The following is an 18898-nucleotide window of genomic DNA, read 5'->3' on the forward strand; positions in this document are numbered from 1 at the left end:
GCCCCCAAACAACCAAGAACCCAACAGAAAACCCAAACACTTGGAGAATTTTCAAATCCTCTCACAAGTTTGTTACACTTTGTTTCATGGGGAGGGATGGAGTTTTTAAAGCAAAATGTATTTTAACTATATTAAAGCTAATTATATTTCCTTTTCTCACTGCAAATATTATTAATCAGTTTATTCATTCAATAACCCTTAAATGCGTGCACTGACAAGAAATAACTGAGCACAAACTAATTATTACAATAATCATGACTCAAATACAGCAAAGCAATTAAGTACATTCAGTCTCAATGTTTTAAATGCTTAATGTGCTTAAGGGCTTTGCTTAAATAAGTAAACTCACACCCCTTGCTTTTTTTACAAAACACATTGAATTAGACTGTAGACCCAGCATGCTCTCAAGTGATTAAGAAATACCTTCTTTCCAACAAACCTGTAAGATCCCTAGTCCTGTTATCGATATTTGCATTCTAAAATGTCTTTTGCTCTTAAATAACAAAACAGAGCAGTTTGTTCCAAAATTCGCTGCTTGCAGAACCTGAGGGAAAAAAAAAAAAGAAACTTCACTTTTTCATGGGAAAACCAAATAAAAAAAAAAATCATTATATTTCTCTTATGTTAAGTTTAACAATATAAAAGCTAAAAAAAAAAAGGATAAGGTAATGTGGTTGTCATCTGATAGAGAACGTAATTTTTTCAGAAACAAACACCCTTCCCTGTCTCATTTTTGAGGTAATTTAGACAGTCATGGTAATGGCATATGACCTCAAATGATGATACTCCCTGTTCCATCCCCATCTAGTGTTCCACACTACCTTGTGACCATGTACTTGCTCTTTGCAGTGCAGAGCTAACAGATTAGTCAGACTGGCTGGAAATGGCATTAAATAACCCATTTCCTTTCAGCAGACTGTGAATCCACACACAGACAGCTACTTTGTGTCACTGGTGGAGACAGTTTAAAGTATGGCTGGAAAGTGCTGCTTGTCAGTTGTCCCTAGCCTCTGATGGAGGCGTCAGAGGAATGTCATTCAGTGTGATAGTCTGAACTAGATGAGGAAACAAAAACTGTAATTGCAATATGGTCAGTTAAGTTAAAAAAGCCAGTGCTGGCTTTTTATTTTATTAGTCATTCATGAAAAGCGAGCATAGCAGTATTAAAATACTAGAAAACACAAACCATAAAATTAAGCCAGGTGCTCAGAGCTGTTAAAGGAAATATTGAAGTCTGGGAGACTTCCTTGCTTGAAATCTCTTCTCTCTTCTAACTGTTGCTACCTCCTGATGGCCTCACTGCTGTGGAATGGCAGCCTCTATTTAGCCTTCATTTTTGGATGACGGCAGAAATCTTATAGGCTTAGGTGTATTTGTCTCTATTTTGCACATTCTTTCAGTGAGAGCCGCAGGGTACCTCCCTCACCCGTAACTGTGCATTGCCTTTAATATTCATGCTGCTATATTTGCAGCAGGAATGAGTGCTGGATGAAGTTCAGGTCAGAGAAAGCTATCACAATATGTGAACTTACTAATTCAGAAACTTAGACAGTTCCCTTCCCTTCCCTTCCCTTCCCTTCCCTTCCCTTCCCTTCCCTTCCCTTCCCTTCCCTTCCCTTCCCTTCCCTTCCCTTCCCTTCCCTTCCCTTCCCTTCCCTTCCCTTCCCTTCCCTTCCCTTCCCTTCCCTTCCCTTCCCTTCCCTTCCCTTCCCTTCCCATTTAAAAATACTATTTTGAAGACCGTTAATTTAGACTGCTACCTTTTCTTAAAGAACTCCCTTTCATATAGGCAATTTTGTTTTATAAAAGCAAATATTAGGAGATGCTCTGTCTCTTTCTATGTCTTCAAGAGGACCACATTTTTCTTATAAATTACATTACTGACTTTTAAATTAAGTTCATAGATTAATAATTACACCAATTATTCAGAAACGTCATACTTAACTATTTCTTAGAATCCTAAAATATTGGATATAGTCATACAGTTATTGCAGAAACCTGTCAGTACTTTCTAATGAAGAATTAAATGGAACTAGATTTACTTTGATTTTATATATTTTTAAGTTATCATCCATAATATTTCAAATGGCCTATGCAGAAAAAGTAAAACACAGATATATGAATAATTTTATCGTCTCTGAAGCATATATTTGTTACTTTGTCTTTAAAAGAAACATTATAATATAATAGTTGCTGTTATCAATTAACAGGTTAAAGGCAGTGCTGATAAAATAAGTCTTTAGTTCTTAAATCTTGCTTGTGGTATAAGTTTTAATATTTTCTGTATTTTCTATTAGAAATTAAAATTTTGTTTTATGTTTTAGGTAGGGGTTTAACGGATGTGCTGTAAACCACAGGATGAAATGTGAATGAAATGTTGACTTTTCAGATTAAGAGAGATTTAATTTTGAAATGTATGATATTGGCTATGTATCATACCCAACTATTAGTGAACACAAAACGTAGAAAAAAATGGTCTTGAACTTTATTCTTTTCCCCCAAGATTAGTTATCAATTTGCACTGTAGAGTTTCAAATTGAAGATACAAGCTACCACTACAATAATTTCATGTTGGAGGGCAGAAAGAAGAGCAGGTTTTTATTAAATTGCCTAAGGTTCTAGATTGATCATTGATGTCCTCCACATCCAAAATCCTGGTCTGACTGCAAGCAGTGAGAAAACAAGAGTTTCAGATAATCTGCAAAATAAACTGTGCTGACTTCTGTTGTATGACAAGTCAGCACCTGGATCTCACTCCCCATGAAGCAAAAAAAAGTGGAAGAGAGGGGCTGACCTCTGCAAGGAACCTGGAGAATGAGATTTTAATTGCTGCCAAATGCAAGCATTCAGAATTCAAGAGTGAGGCTGCAAAACCCTGAAAATAGATAGATAGATAGATAGATAGATAGATAGATAGATAGATAGATAGATAGATAGATAGATAGAGTAAATATCCCTGGCCTAAATGAAGTAATAAATATATGTCAAATGATTTCAATTTCTTTCCGCTTACCAGATTTCCAGAGAGCATTAGAATCATATATCTAAGCTTTGTAAAAAGAAGAGCTTAAACATATTTGCTTGTTAATATTAATTTTTACTGACATTCTCATCCAGCCTCTTGAATCCAGCGGGTGTCATATTACAGCACACACGAAAGCACAATACTCATGACCAGATTTCAAAATCATCTAAATCCAGGATACTTGGATGGGTCTGCCAGACCAGTCAATCAGACAGTGGAATAAAAGAACCCTGTGGTACCTCATTAGCAGGCAAGCTTTGTCTGACTGAATGATTCCTCTGAGGTAGCAATATGGGGAAATGACATGGGAGCCACCCAGTAATTTTTGGAGGCTGTCAGCTATTAAGAAACAAAGCCTTCAGGAACTCTTGGTTGCCCAATGGTCACTTGCTTTTTCCAAGCAGACGAGAGTGTACAGCTCATATCTCAGGAATTGCATCACATTCCATTGTACAGAAGGAAAAGAGGGACTATACAAAACTGGACTTGAATTACCAAGGACTAGCATTTTTCTGTTTGAGCTCCTAACGGGTTAAGTACCAGTCTGTTTTGTCACAGAAGTTACAGTGCACTGTTAGTCTGGAAACATTTTCTATTTTGCTTTTGCAAATCAGTTGTAGGAAGCTTTTGCAGGATATATTTCTCTTATGGATAGATTAAGGGCTACTCAGGTGGTCTATACATTAATTTTTAAATGACTGGCAGCAACACAAAGACCTCATCCAGGTGAAGTGTCCCAGCTGCTTAATAAAGTGTTAATATTATTAAGAGTGGATTTGTGCACCAGTGAAACTAATAGACTGGAAACATCCTAAATGACAATCTTGAAATCATTATTGTAGCTTTTTTGGATTTAAAAGTCCAAGCTGTATAACAGATTTTGTAATGCAGTATTCTAGAATTTAAGATTATTTTATCTTGTATAGGCATTTATCTCAAGGTCTAGAAAATGTGAGAAAAGAAAGAAAGAAAGAAAGAAAGAAAGAAAGAAAGAAAGAAAGAAAGAAAGAAAGAAAGAAAGAAAGAAAGAAAGAAAGAAAGAAAGAAAGAAAGAAAGAAAGAAAGAAAGAAAGAAAGAGAGAAAGAAAGAGAGAAAGAGAGAGAGAAAGAAAGAGAGAAAGAGAGAAAGAGAGAAAGAGAGAAAGAGAGAAAGAAAGAAAGAAAGAAAGAAAGAAAGAAAGAAAGAAAGAAAGAAAGAAAGAAAGAAAGAAAGAAAGAACCTTATTAATATGTGCTCTATTGTGCATTATTTTCTTAAAGTTTTTACAAAGCAATATGACCTGGGAATAATTTTATCTGGAATGAATGGCATTGTTCCTCCAATTTTCTTTTTCAAATCTATTGTTTATATGTATTTAAAAACAACTGTTCCTCTAATATAGTATTTTAAATACTTTTATTGGGATGCAAAAAGACAATTTTTTTGAATGAATAAACTCTATGCTTAAAACACAATCATTCTTGTCCTAGGAAAAAAAAATCCTACTTTTTGACAGATATAGAGATCTTAGAAATAGTTTACTCAATAGCTCTTTCATGAATGAAATCTCTTGATTATTTTTGTGTACTACCAAATCCTTAAAGTAGTTGTATAATCATATACTGTAGAAGTTGTTGTGTTTTGGTATCTTATTTAATGATCTTTACAATAAAGAGCTGTTTGGAAAAGACAACTTGCCTTTTGTTCTGCTTAAAAGAAGGGATCAAAAAAATAACACCACACAGAGCAAAGTTACATGAGTATATACCCACAAATGAAGGGTTTATTCAAATCATTCTGAATTTTGCTGCATTTAAAGTATAACTTTGAGGGATATGTAACTGCAGAATATTATAGTACCACGTTATTATAGTATTCTACATCTGCTTGTTCCAAAAATAGACAACAATAACACAAATTTCTAAAGTATTGTTTTTAATATGGAAAGGCACTGAAGTGCTGAAACCGCAGCTGTTTTGAAGATGAAATCCTTGGCAAATACTTCTGTTCTCCTCAAAAGTTCATTTGCTGATGGTAGATTTTTCAATTTTTTTTTTTTGATAGTGAAGTTAAGAGTTACTATTAGAGCGAGGGAGTTGTGAAAGTTAAAATTTGGGGTTTTTTTATAAATATCCCATGCCCCTCGGCTTTACCTCTGTGGTTTTAGGTTCCTGTGTTAGTGCTGAACTGAAAGGAGCTGTAAGGGAACAGCAAATGGGAAGCAAAATGAGGATAGGTAAGGGACTTAATGAAAAAAGGTGCTAAGATGTTAACTGGATATTCCTTCTGTCTGGCTCCAACCAAAGATTGCCAGAGCTGGCTGAGGCATGGGTTTATGTATATGTAGGGAGGAGAAAAGTGAGGGAAAAGTCAGGGAAAAAGAGCAAAGGGAATATAATACTGAGTTGTGTTTTGCTTTTGTAGTGTTAGTTAAGAACTAAAGTGTAGGTAGCTTAGTATAAACTAAGATGCAGAATATTCTGAAAAAAGGAGGTGAGTCCCCATCAGTGTATGGGAAGGGCAATCATCTGGCTGGCATTCCCAGCACTTCCTTTGAATCAAGAAAAACAGATTTGAGCTGAGATATTTCAAATTGAAAGTTTTTAGGGAGAAACTGAAACAACTAAAGAAAGCTTATCAGGAAAAGGAGGGAGTGCGTGGCAAGGGTCAAGACATACACAAATCAGAGTCAGTTGGATCATTCAGTAAGCCTGGACTGTCAGTACAAGACAGAAATACAGATTGCTGTTCATAGCTTGGGATAATCAACACCAATCTGTACAGGTTTGAGAAACCTTGCTGTTTGAACCCATGTCTCAAGCAAGTTAACACTATTTCATCACACTGGTCTCAGAGTTAGGAGACATCCCATTGTGCAGACAATAGGACCACCTTTTTAGGGGAGATGAAAAAAGAACCAAGGAAAGCTTAGAGCCAAAGTGAATGCCTTATTTGTAAAGCAGGAGTTCATTTCAGTCTTGAAAGGTAATAAGAAACCTACATTTGTAGGTAGCTTTTTTAGATTGTTTTCTCAGATAAAAGTTCAGAGATAAACTCCAGAAATTCATATTGTCAGAAAGAAAGTAATCTGGAACTGGTCTTAAAAAAATTAGATTTCCTTCATGTGTCTAGCATAGTTGTGGCAAATCAAACATTCTACTTCAATGCATGGTACACTGACCTCCACCTGAAATCCAGGTTTCTGTGAAATGGATGGATGTAGATTATAAGTAAGATCTCTTCTGAACATTCAGCAAGGCAGAAGGCATAAGAAGTAATGCTGTGCTAAAAGATTTTTGATGCCTTATTAGCAGCTTTCAGTAGTGTGTGAAGAAACATAATGTACTATTTGCAACACTTTCCAAGGCATATCTTGATGTGAAAGGAACTGACGTGTACTGTGATAAGTCTTTATTTAGATAGAGAGTGTTAAAATATCTGTAGCACGGTGCTTAAAAACCTGATTTCTGTTCACTTAAACACTTCAGTGCTTTTCTGCTAGGAGTGCATCTGCCTCTTTGGCAACAGGTGTGTATAAGAAAGGATTGCTCAAATTCACCATTATAGATAGTCCTAGAGATTAATAATATATAAGGCTAAATGCTATTTAAACGGTCTAGCTTTGTGCAACCAGTTGAAATAGTTTGGGAAAACAGGGAAAAAGTCAAATAAATGGACAGTATTTCTCCTGCTTATATATAGGTACACATACACACAGGAATAAATTCCTTACTGGGAGGATGGGGAGACACTGGAACAGATGACCCAGAGAAGCTGTGTGTGCCCCATCCTTGTAAGGGCTCAAGGCCAGGCTGGTTGGGGCTCTGAGCATTGAGGTCTAATGGAAGGTGTCCCTGTCCATGGCAGGAGTAGTTGCAACTAGATGCTCTTTGCAACTAGGGCCCTTCTAACACAAACCATTTTAAGAAATTCATTCTTTTGATACACACAAGCACACATTTGTATATGGAGACACTGCTCTCTTGCCTTATCTCTCCTAGGATGCATCTCATTAAAAGAAGAGTTTTGCAGGGGTGTTACTTGATTTTCATGGCCAGAAAAATGAATTTTTTGCTTGTTTTGAGTAAAAAAATAACTTTAAAAAGTTACTATTTCATAATTCTTGCTTGTGTTATCAGATCTGGCCAAAACAATGATCCATTGCTTATCTTGTCTGGTTTGGGGTGAGCTGCACAACTGGATGCCTGATGGTCACCTTCCAACATTCAGAAAATTAATTCTGTGTCCTGTACAGTTACACTGGTCCTGAACTGAACACACACAATTTGAAGTGAGAGAAGAGGAAATGATTTGGTGATGGAGAAGCTTCAGTCTTCTAAGGGAGCAGAAGACATATTATAACCCTCAGATATTGCAAAATGTGATAGGAGGGAACCCTTCTGTAAGCTGGAAATGATGGTTGGGAAAAATAGCATAAGAAACAAATAAATGGTCACTGTTTGGTCACTACTACATGAAGAAAACCAGAACAGAGAGAAAGATGCCATGTTTTCCCCCATATAACATTTGGGCGGGCAGTCACAATATTCCTTCTAATAAGGTTTGTGACTACTACTGATTTTTTGGATCAGATTTTATACACTATCAATAGAAAATTTAGGATTTGATTTAATTCTGGAACTGGGGACTGAAATTTATAATGTACTGTTTATGAGATGTGTAGTCCTCCTTTAAATCTTTAACATAAGAAAGGGCCCAATGGTGAGGCAGAGAACAGCCTGGAGAGAAGGAGAAGACAAGAAAGAAAGAAAGTGAATAGACAGACTGTCAGAGTAGTGCCCTTTTTCTTCTTTTACAGCAACTTTGTAAGCAGCTCTAAGTAAGTCTTAGACCTTATTGTTGCAAGACACAGCTTGACCTGTTGTAAAGTAGGGAATCCATTTTTCTCTAGTTACTAATTGGGCTGCATGTCTGGTTTGTACTTTGTCAATTAAGACTGCCTTTTAGATCATTGTACTTTCTGCATGCTGCTATTTACTCAAACAATTTCAAGTGTTCCAGTTACAAATCAAGGCAGTGCATAAACTGTAAATTCCCACTTGAAAATTTTTCATTTTTTTTTAATTAAATTCCCTGCTTTAGTAAGGTTTTAGGCCCCATTTCAGATGTAAATGAAGCTATGAGTTAATTTAAAAAAAAATTCTATGACCCAAGCTGTGAGGAACACTTGATTTTAAAAGAAAAAACTCATGTATTTTCCCTTCATCTTCTTTTTGGGTGGGGTAGATTAGTTTCTACAGTAGACTTGAGGAGAGGAGTGGCAATAGAAGAAGTGTCGTAGAGAATGCTACGAGTTCAGCCAGACCATGGCACATAGCAGACAATTTGTAATCCAAAGTAAGGAGACCAAATGAATAGCTGTTGCTCATAACCAGTACTCTTATGGGTTTCTGCATTATTGGTGAGCACATAGATGAGGAGGCAGCAGTCAACACAGCAAAGAATAATTTGGCAGAGTACAGATGACAGACCTGGGAATTTGGGCTGCTTCATGTTTGGTACCACGGGGTAGAATAACTGTTTTAATTACATTTAGCTTCTGAGACTTTGACTTTCACATGAAGAGATGATAATTAGAAAACAGTCCTGCTTCAGGCTTGAAGCCTGTTTTTCAAATCCACGCAGCTTAGGGTGGAGTGTCAGGACTTGTGTTGAACATCATATTCCCAGGGGCCCCAAGCTCAGCCTCTGGAACTTAAGGATTAGCAAATTGAACCCTTTTGCTCATGAGTGAATATCAAGGCACTGCCTCGAGAGACACAGTGAATAAAGTACAGACAACAGCATTATATTTTGCCTTTTAAGTTTTCCCTTTGTTAAAACCAGTAACACAGAGCCTCCATTCAGTTCAGATGCTGAAATAACAGTTTCTCAGTGGAAGAAAACATTTCTCTATTCTCAGAAGCAAATAAAAAAATTTTAATGAGGTGACCTTTAGCAATTTTTTTTTTTGCTTGTAAGTGCCTATATGTCTACATATACAGATTCTAATACAATACCACAATACTTGGAGAAGAAGTGTAAGAGTATTAATTACCTAAAATAAATCTTGAAACATCACAGCTCACATCACTCCCTGCCACCAATATCCATGGCATGTGCATGGCAAAAGCATTCATACCCTGTAAGGACTTCAAAATCCAGTGTTTCTACAGAGTTACTCAGTTGGAGGGGGCAGCAGGAACGCTGATGTGGCTTTATGCACACACCTGTCTGTTAGCTGAAGCAGTGGTTTCAGAATCAGTGGGAGTCTTCTTGTGTTGAAGCCAAGGACAATCTTTAAGCCAAAGTTAAGTCTTCCTTGACCTGATGTCAAAGTGTGTGGAACATTCAAGAGTTGCATCACGATACCTTACTAAGGTTTAAATATTTGCCTTGGAGTGCCCAGGGCCTTGCACTTTACCCTCCAGAAAGATGCACGGGTATTGCAGGTGAGACAGAGAGCAAAATACAATTAGCAAATTCTTCTAAGAAAAAAATTGATGAAAAGAGTGTAGTGAGGAATCACTGCTGAAATGGAATGGAAAAACATTACAAGACTTGATTAAAACATAATAACTGTGAATAACTATCTCTCCTACTCCATCTATTGAAAATAAAGCAGTCTAGCAGCTTAAATAATAAAGAAGAGACTAGAAGAAAAGTCATATTCCTCCTACCTACAGAAATCTGGATGGGGTCAGGTATAACTTTAAAAAAATTAGGACTTTGTTTCTGTAAAATCTGTATTGTCTCATAGGGATTCGATATGTTCTTTTTACCTGATGATGACTTTTTCTTTTTAGGCTTTGTAAGGAAAAAGTCTTCAGGAGTTGGGGTTTTTTTTGCAATACACCACCATCTGGTGGAAGTAAAGAGAAAGACAAAGATTAGGAAAGTTAACCTGTCTTCATAATTGAGAGGCTTTAGTTTCTTAGTACTAATTGTCTTCAATGGGCTCTTGAGGATTTAGAGCACCAAATCACTTTAAACCATGTAATTTTCACATTTCTCTATTCAATTTATTTCCTTCAATTATTTATTTTTAAGGGCCCCCGAGGATATTCTTAAAACTAAATACACACTTCATTATTTCTTAATACATCTGATCTGTAATTCAAGACAGAATTTTCCATATGGTGACATAAAATGCTTCAAAAAATTTTCTAAATATCAAGCTAGATTTATCATATAAACTATACACTACTGCTGTATATTTTAGGTATTGGTAAAATATAATTTGTTCGCTTTCAAAAAAATTGTTAGCATGATTACCTTCTTTGTTCTATTAGGGCTTTTTTTCCCCACAAATTTTTGATTAAAATCTTAGGAGAAAAGTTCTAATCTTACTGTCTATGTACTTTGGAAGCTAAATTTCATTTTATACTGCAATGAAAATTCACAGGTTAGCAGAGTTTGCAATATATGCTGATAATATCTGTTCTCCCTGTGGTCACCATATTCTTTCTGTGATGTCACTAATAAATGTTGCTAAATATTGTGGGCACAATAAGATGGGAAGTAAAATACATATCTAGAAAAATATAGGCATAAAAAAGCACCAATCAACTATGTTGATAGTTGTTTTACATTACATTAGAATTAAATATTCTGCTCTAGAAATGTTTGCCAGGATCTTCAGTGTCTCCCCTATTTTTTTTTTTTTTTGTCACCTGCTAGGCTCACAACCTAAATACTCAGGCATCCCAAATATCCACTGGGCAGTTATTTGGGGAATTGAGGTATGTTACCTGCCACCAGATGTTGGGGAATTTGCAGCAGAAGGACCTAAGCAGACTTAAAGAGAGGCGTCTTACACAGTCTTGGCCACCGGCAAGTCAGCAAAAGCTTTCCAGGGAATTAAGTCTTGCTGAGCTCAGTGACACGATCACAGCCAAGGGTCAGCCTGTCTGCCAGCTTCTGCTGGAGTTTTGGTAAGATCAGCCAGGAGTGTGCCAGGCCAGACAACTGCCATTTTTTTTAAATGGGAAAATGTTTTCCTATCATATTTTAACCAGCCCTAATAGCACACTGTGGACACAGCTGCGTCACTGGCATTGTAACAGCTGCCTTTCATGTACTTGATAGAAGGATTCTCTCTGATCTCTAGAAAGCTAGAGGGAATGCAGCTGGCAGGGGAAGATCTCTGATGGTGCAGAGCTGCTGAACCCTTCCAGCATGCCAGGGAGAAAGAGATCTCAACAGTTGTATCAGGAAAATGTTGAATGTGGCATATGCTGTCAGTGATTGCCACATGGTGGGAGAGGATCTCTTTGTCTTGCCTGCTGTTTCCAGTGAGGTTGTGCTCAGGATGACCCAGTGCTTGCAGGTACCTGGCTGCTGCCCCTTGCATGAATAGGGGCTACCTGCTAAACATGGTTCAATATCCACAGCTCTTCTCCTACCTGAGACATTCTAGATGGAGTCAGACATAACTTTTAAAAAGTTGGGACTGTGTTTTTGTAAAAACCTTTATTTTGGATAGATTATAAGTGGGAATTTTTAAGAATTTATTTTTTGTAATTTCAATTTAATTTTGAAGGACACAACTAGAATAATTTAATTGTACTATATCAAACAGATATCCCTTTTGTATTGCAATTAACCATGTGGGACAAGGACTCCAATTTTCTGGGAACAGAAGTTCATGTTTAAGCCATATTGCTGAAGAAAAAATGGGAAACCTAGGTCCAGAGGAAAGTGAAGTTAAAATGACTCAGAAGAACATACAATTTTAATGCCACAGTTATTTATGAACACAACATGAGATCGATCATACTTATAGTAATTTTGAATGGCTTTTTTTATGATTGATATTGCCAGTTTTGTAAGGAGCTGTTCATTCTTTTTCAATCACTAGATGATGAGTGTCACAAATTAATTGTGTCTTGAAACACAAATCCATTCTTGATATTTTTCAGCAGGGTAGATTTAATTTTTGTTTTTAACCTATGTTAGCTTCTAGGGAGTGAAAAACAGCATCATTGTTTAAGTGAGTGTCCTTTTTTACAAATATTCTACATTTCAACAAGTCCTCTTTTCTTTCTAAAACTATCATAACATGGCTGTATTATTGCTCCATTACCTTAAGCTCTGTTATGCCAGAGAAATGCTTTCTTTCTCTAAGAGATTCCTGCAGCCCACAATACTTCTAAAATTATCTCCTGGCTTTTTCAGTTCTGTCCAGGTAAACACCAAACAGCCTCATTCAGTCCACAGTGAAGTGGGATGGGGGAACAAAAAAACAACATTAAAACAAAACAAAAAATAAAACAAAAAAAAAAACCCTGGGTGTTTAAACATTAATTTAAAAAAATAATAAACGAAGGATAAATCGAAGAAGAGAGAAAGAAAAGAAAACAAGTGATGCAAAGGCTATCACTCACTGCTTTCCTCAAATAGACCAATGTCAAACCAATTCCTCTTTTCCCTTTTTTTTTGGCTGACCATGGTGCTATATGGCATGGACGATCTCTTTGGTTAGTTTGGGTTGTCTTCCTTTCCTTCTTGAACTATTTCACACCTCCAACCTAATCCGACTTGGGGTAGAGTGAGAAGTAGAGGTGGTCTTGGTGCTGTGCAGACACTGTTCATCAATGCCTGTGACATCAGTGTGTCATCAGTATTGTTTTGATCACAAATATAAACTGTAGCACTGATTGGGCTGTTATGAGGAAAGTTAAGTCTATCCTATCAGGCCATTAGTGTTGGATATGACTGATACTCCCCAAAAGTTCTGTACTATGTACAGCATCAAAAGCAGTTTCATACACAGCCTTCACCACAATAAAAATTTATTTGAGAAAAGACAGGACACCTTCCATTCTGTTCTTCACCTGAAGGGAGTGCACAATTAGTCTGCAAACTCCTTTGTCACTGCTACAAAGCTGATTTCATTTGTCTTATTTTGAAGCAAAGGTTTAGTTTCCCCTGCTTAAGGTCACAAAATTAATAAACATACCTAGCAGTCCATGATTTTTATTGAAAATACCTAGCAGTCCATGAGTTTTATTGAAAATAAAACCCTACAAACACCAGCACAATGCCCCAGACTCTGGGCGGCTCAGACTAAGCATGTAAAAGGGAGCTTTCAGCAATTTGGCCTCAGATGTGAGACTGGAAAAGATCAGTGGTTTTTCATCAGTAGTGTGAATGTGCTGAATGAGAAGAGTGACTGCAGAGTTTCTCCTGACCCAGCCTAGATCACCCTGCTCTTGACATTCTCAGGATTTCATCATCTATCTGTGGACCCTTGCTGCTCCTAAATGGAGCTCCACCTCTTTCTCCTCTCTTTTCTGCTTCACATGCTGGCAGGGAATGAAGTCTTCAGAGGCAGAAAATGTGCCTAGTGGGGTCAGACCCCCGGGCTGAAAATCATGAGTAAGAAGATTTTATTACCTCCTATATCCTTAAAAGAGACAGAGAGATAAGAACATATTTTTTTTACATTTCTTTGTAGGAAAGCATGTGATTCTGGAGACTGTTATGCCTCATACTAAAGAAATCCAGCTGTTCCTTTATATATGACTGTTTGCCTGCATTAATAAAACTATACACTAAAGCAAGAACAGTTGGCCTCCTGCATACAATTTTTTTTATATTTATTGATATATGTATATAAAACAAAAAGACAATTTGATTAAATCCACATGGCCAGAATGGTAGAAAATGATGGGAAATTAGGCTGTTTTAATGAACAGGGTAGGAATAAGCGCCACTGAGCAGAAGACAAAGATATGTTCAGGTAATTTCACAAAAACCTGATGGCCAGTAGGTGGTACCCTTATTCCAGATAACAAACAGAGCAGGGGGGTGGGGGGGAGAGGCTAGAACCAAAAAGATGATATTTTGCTCAGTGCTGTGAATATTTTCCTCCCCTATTAGCCACTTCAGATGCCATCATACACTCTGTAAAGATCACTGGGCAAGCCTAATGAGAGTTTGGGCAAGGTACCTGTATGTGAACTGTGAAAGGGTCAGATTCTGTCATCAATGGTCTTGTATTGCTGGAATTAGACACTGTAGTTTTCCACACAGAATACTTTAACCACATTGTAATCAAGCTCTTATGCATTTATGAACTTGATAGTCACAATTAGTACATAAACCTCTGACCTGCAGGTTATACCACTGATTAATATAATTAACTCAATAATGCTAAAATATGTCTTAAACTTTTTGTTTAGTTCGTGAGAACATTGCAACTTTTTTTTTTTTTTCCTGAAGCAAGTTTGTTTACCAGTTTAAGCAATTCTTAGACCGTGGAAGGATGTTATGAACAAAATTATCTTACTAAATAACATAGGAAATATTTCTTTATTTAAAGGTCTGTGAAGCTGGAAGAAGTTTCCCAGGGAAGTAGTCAAGTCACCACCTGTGCAGATATTTAAGATGTGTAGGTGCAGCATTTAGGAACATGCTCTTTTTTTTTTTAAAGTACAGACACAACCATCTTCAGTTTGAAATATCAGGCTGAATACCCTTTGGGGAGGAGGTGTGGGAGGAAATTGAGCTAACAGACAAAGCTGTAGGATACATGTCTCTCCATCAGTGCACTTAACACTGAAAGTCTTGTCTGAGCATTTTGATCATCCTCTTCCCATTACATCCTCCTGTGACAGGAGTACCCTGAGAGGTACCACCTACTTTTGGCACTTAACCTAGAATGCAATGAACTGCCCTCTGGAGACCCCCTGTCTCTGCCCTGACTATAGGTGCACCTACACTGACTACCTTAAGCCAGATACCTCTGCCTTTGGTTGCTCCAACACTGATTTCTATTATTGATTTTTATTTTGAGAAATATTTGGCCACCAGTTGTCACTTTGGAAGGCTTTATTACCTAAGATTCCTTACCCTATAGATTAATTCTGGATTTCAGATATCTCCAATACCAAATAATACCTAATAATGCCTGAAATGGTACTGAACATCAATACACCTGAAGATAGCAATTGCAAACAATTACAACATTTACTGTCTCTTATTCCCAGTTATACAACTACAACCAAGTTGAATTCATTTGAAAATGATGAAATGTTACCTTTTCATTTCTTTTTTCCAGTACCTTCTCTTAATTTTCTTAACTTTTGATTTAAACCAGAAGCATTGCAAATATTAGATATTGGGAGTCCAAAACCCTCTGAAATGTTTACACTAATATGAAACAGACATATAAGAAATCTTAATTTAAAAAAGGGACAGTAGGCTCATAACACCCAAAGAGACCAGCTTCAATAGAGAATATCTTCTGGCCCAAACTCAACTTTAGGCCTTTGATGATGCACAAAACTCAGAATTCAGCCTTCACACTGAAAATCTACAATTAATACTAGTAGAGATTTGGCATCTCCAAATCTAGCTTCATTATTTTCTATTCTAGCACTAAACCAAACCAAACACCAAAACAGAAAAAAAAAAAACAACCCAGGAAATATATTTTTTTCTGAATTGTTGGCTTTTTAAAATGACAGCTCTGGGAAAATTATTCATGTGAGCACAAATTTTATTGGTCCTCATTCTTCATCTCTATTTTCTGTATTTTCACCTGCCCTCCTGTATCTCCCTCCAATATCCATCCAATATTGGTCTATGCTATCATACTCTGATATCTCTGTCTCTTCTCACCTCCCAATGGGCTTGGCTGCACTAGAAGCCTTTTTTCCCACCCTTGTAATTTCTTTTTTAAATGCTTTACTAAAGGTCATAAGTTATGTGTCCAACCCTGTATAAAATGGAAAGGAATTGATGTAGTTTTATCCTTTCCAGCCTTCGAATTCCTCTCATACTATAACAAAATTTTTCCAATACCATTATTTCAAAAGCTGAAAGCTCCTTTTCATCTTGCAAACAAAAAATAACAAATGGTTTTGTTATTTTACAAAACCATGCAGCTCCAAATGTCCTTTGCAATCTTAAAAAAAAAAAAAAAAAATCAGTGATTGTGGAAATTACATTAGAAAATTATACAAGACAATTCCAATAGAATTCTGTTTTCTATCCCTCGGTTTAAAACTATTCTAAAAAAACACTCCTCTTTTTTCATTCCCACAACATTCCTTCCACAGTGCCCTGAATTTGCATGCTCTTGCTGTGAAACTTGTTTACTGGCAATGAAGTCTGCCTCCACAGTTGTCTCCTGATTGAACCCTTTGGTGCCTTGGGTGAAGCAGGAGCCTTCACACAGCAGTGGAAACTGTGAGATATGCTGAAGGTAGACATCTAAACACTGGGATAACTCTGAGGTCCTGCAGTACTGCCAGTGCCTGTTCCCCACAACCTCATGCATTTTATTGACATTTATCAATGACATGCCATGCACATTTAATTACATTTATGCTGTTATCATGTATTGAAAATATGCATAAGCTTAGGAATTTTGGAAAAGAATTGACGGACATATCAGCTCTAATTTGGAGACTTTTTTAATACAACCAGAAGATTATTCCTAGGTTTTCTGGTTTTAGCTTTCTTTTAATTTCTTTATTACTCATTATGCTCCTGGTTTATATTCAGTTGCCTTTACCAGTCTGCTAGCAAGAGCATTCACCTCTTTGGCTACGAAGACTTAAAATACATATCTGTTATTCAAATAAGTCTTATTTATGGATTTTAAGCAGAAGTTAAATCAGTATGACTTTACAGTGTTGAAAATCTTTATATATTTTACAATACTCAGCAAAAATGTAAAAGGAATTATTAAATAAATTTCAGAGAATTTATTTACAGGAATTGATTTTTAAGTTAGATAATCTAATAGGCAATGATTATATTGAGAGGGCTTGTCTTATGGCCATGAGATTATATTTTACATAAAATTAAGCCAAAGAACTAAAATCAGAACAACAGATTTGCAGCCAAACAATGAGAACACATTGAGGTCTGGGCCCAGCTTGTGGCTCTGAAATAATTTTAATTTATGGTCTTGGTTACTCAGTATTTTTCTCCTTTATTTCATCTTCTTGGATTAATTAATTTTTATTTCTCTCCCTTAATTTGTCCTTTCAAAGTCTTTAGATCTGAGACAATAAGAAGATTATTGTATGTGCTAATACAGACACTAAAGAAAAGGGTTTAGAAATATCTCTGTGTCTGCAAACAGCTGCTCAGTCATTAACTACACAGTGTCTTCTTTCCATCTAACTGAATTGTGTTAGCTCCAGTCCCTCAACTATGCCAGTACAAATGCAAATATGGCCCAATGGTGACTGAACTAACATCACAGTTTTTGTTTCCTTCTTGATTATAATCCGTATTATATTTCTCTATTTGATTCACTATCTGATTCACTGGGTACTTGTAACAGCATAGTTCATGGAGTGGGTGGAAAGGCAGGACAGAAGAGGAGCAGCACCACTAAACCCCTATTTTCAGTGCAGGGGATATAATGGTGAATAAATTTTAATTAAATTCTGCAGAACTCTGAACACAATTTCTTTAGAAACTTCAATACCAATAGTGCTTGGTTTTCATGGCAATTGACTCAAAATGCCTTTACTAAGACTAGTTGAATTATCAGAAATAATTTCTAAATTAGGATGTGATCAAACTTCTTGAAATGAAGATGTGCAATCCTTTTGATTTCAGTGGTCTTTGGATTTTTTGGAATATTTTTAGTTACAGAATATTTTGGGATGGGAACACTAGAAACATCCGAGTCATCCTTTGCTTTGGTACCAGCTTGTCCACTTGGGACATCTGATTCCTTTCCAGTTACTATGGAATTTCTATCTTCAGCCTCAATAAATACTTTTAGCTAAGACAATTTCCCTGCTTTATCTGATTAGATGGTATGCAGGGTGCCACCCTGGACTCTCACTGCCAAAGCATGGTAGGGCATTCCAAAAGAAAGTGTTGCAGGGCTCAGAAATTTAGTCCCACTTCTTGTTGTATCCTTTCTTTTATAGTAGTAAAAAAGAGAGAAAAAAAAAAAAGTTAAATTTACCTGATGAATTGTTTCTTACAAATAGTACCCATCCTGTCTAAAAATAAAATTAAAATTAAAAAAAAAAACCTCAAAAAGAAGCTATTAGGATGTCCTCATTTGAATTCCAGTACAGTTGAAAAACGAAAAAAAAAAGCCAAACACAAAATATCACCTTGGGTTCATAACAGAAAATGATTGCTTAGACACTAGAGAAAACTAAAAAAAGCAGCTGAATTAGCATTTAGGAATACATATTAGCTCTGTTCTGAGGTGCTATATGGGGAAAAATATCTGTTTTCCAACAAAAGAGATTGAAAAGAAACAATTTTTCTGAAGGCTATAAATATTTTTCTGTTTCTTTGTGTCTCTCACATTTTTGTCTGAAAACTGCAGTGAACTGAAGAAAACAGTAAGAGTAGAAATAATTCCTGATTTTCAAATTTTATGTCATTAAAGACTGAAACCTGCAAACTGAGTCTGCTAATGCAATTGCATGAAACACTTAAGCTACTGTGAATGCAGTATTTTAGAACAGTGGGACAAGCAGGAGAAGCTCCCACAAGAGTTCTAATACATGCACACCCCATTTATGAAATTATTAATTTTATCCTTTGGATTTTACAGTGTTTTGGAAGAAAGGTACTTTTCTATAGCTCATGCTGAGGTAAGGAAAGAGGAAAGAGGCCCTCTGTTCCAAGTTCCTGAGATTCAAAAGCTCAAATTCTTGGGGAATCTGCTGTAGCACTCCCTTTTGTGAGAGAGAAGGAACCTTAAACTGCTGACTTCTTACTCAAAGTTTAATTAAAGATCCTTTTACCCTTAAAAGACTTTTGAGGCTATTTTAATAATCTTGGTCTATTTAATTACTATATTAAATTGAAGGAGAGAAAATAAAGAAGGAAAAAACCCAACCAAACTTTTGCTTTTTCATTAGTATTGAAAGTGCTTATTCACAGCAGTGTAATTC

Source organism: Molothrus ater, chromosome 5 (assembly GCF_012460135.2).
Source record: "Molothrus ater isolate BHLD 08-10-18 breed brown headed cowbird chromosome 5, BPBGC_Mater_1.1, whole genome shotgun sequence".
NCBI classification, from domain to species: domain Eukaryota; kingdom Metazoa; phylum Chordata; class Aves; order Passeriformes; family Icteridae; genus Molothrus; species Molothrus ater.